This window comes from Myotis davidii, unplaced genomic scaffold (genome assembly GCF_000327345.1).
Source record: "Myotis davidii unplaced genomic scaffold, ASM32734v1 scaffold679, whole genome shotgun sequence".
NCBI lineage: Eukaryota > Metazoa > Chordata > Mammalia > Chiroptera > Vespertilionidae > Myotis > Myotis davidii.
Genome location: NW_006290023.1, coordinates 781060 through 782409, shown reverse-complemented (window position 1 = coordinate 782409; position 1350 = coordinate 781060). Strand labels below are relative to the sequence as shown.

General features: G+C 49.1%; 1 protein-coding gene across 4 annotated transcripts in view; it reads left to right on the top strand.

Annotated features, from left to right (window-relative positions):
* RB1 (retinoblastoma 1) overlaps positions 1-1350 on the top strand; it is a 191125-nt gene that overhangs the window by 187030 nt on the left and 2745 nt on the right. The gene's annotated exons all lie outside the window — the stretch shown is intronic.

Below are 1350 nucleotides of genomic sequence, written 5' to 3'. Positions count from 1 at the left end.
CAGGCTGAGAGGCCCGCAAGGCAGGCGGGGAACGTTGTAGTCCTCTGTCACTGAAGCAAGCAAGCCTCATGTTAGTTTCAAGCTGCCTGGCTGCCGGCCGCCATCTTGGCTGGCAGTTAATTTGCATATTGCCCTGATTAGCCAATGGGAAGGGCAGTGGTCGTACGCTAATTACCATGTTTCTCTTTTATTAGATAGGATATATATATACTTAGAGTTAGAGTTAGATTTAGATTTAGATTTAGATTTTATATTTACTAATTTACTCCTATTTTTACTTTGAAATAATTGTGGCTTTTCCACTCCATTACATGAAAATAGAAATAAAGCTTATAACCAAAATCAGGCCTTGAAAACATGTAGAAGCACTATGGAGCCCTCAAATATACATTTAAAAGGGAGCAAAAAGCTGTAAAAAAATATGTATATTTTTAGAGAAGAGTTCAGTTGCTGTAGTCAATACATTTCCTGATGATCCACTTAGCTATGATGGTGAATTCCCTCTGACAGGTTGAAATTCAGGGATTTATGCAGCTGGAAATTTGGGGAGAAGCAGCAGGAGTTTTAACTGGTAAAGCTAAGGAATTCTCCAGGCTCCTTTTCAGCTTTCCTCAAAGAACTGCACTAAAAAAAGGATCATCAAACAATACTAGATGACTCAGAGTGGAAAGGCAAGAGGGAGAGACTTAGAATTGCTGTTTTCTTTCTTTTCCAACTGTATATATTCTTTGTGCTTCTTTATTAAATACTAGAGACCCAATGCACAAAATTCATGCACTCGGGGGGTGGAGGGGGAGGTCCCTCAGTCCATCCTGTGCCCTCTCACAGTCTGAGAGCCCTCAGGATATGTCCACCTGCCGGGGAGGCAGGAGAGGCTTCCGCCACTGCCGATGCACTCGCCAGCCATGAGCCTGGCTTCTGGCTGAGCAGTGTTCCCCCTGTGGAAGCGCACTGACCACCAGGAGGCAGCTCCTGCATTGAGCGTCTGCCCCCTAGTGGTCAGTGTGCATCATAGCGACCGGTTGTTCTGCCATTTGGTCAGTTTGCATATTAGCCTTTTATTATATAGGACTCGAGGCCCAGTGAATGAATTCGTGCACAGGTGGGGTACGGCCAACCCGGCCCCAATTGGGGTGGATAGGGGCTGGGCCTGTTGGGAGGAGGAGATAGTGGGAGGTTGGCCAGCCAGCCCACCCCAATCGGGGCCTATTAGGGCCAGGTTGGCTGGGGGAAGGGGCCGCGGGCAATTGGCCAGTGGGCCCTGCCCCTGATTGGGGTGGGGAGGCCGATTGGGGCCAGAGGCCTGGGGGAGGGGCCATAGGTGGTCGGCTGGCCGGCCCCACCCCTGCT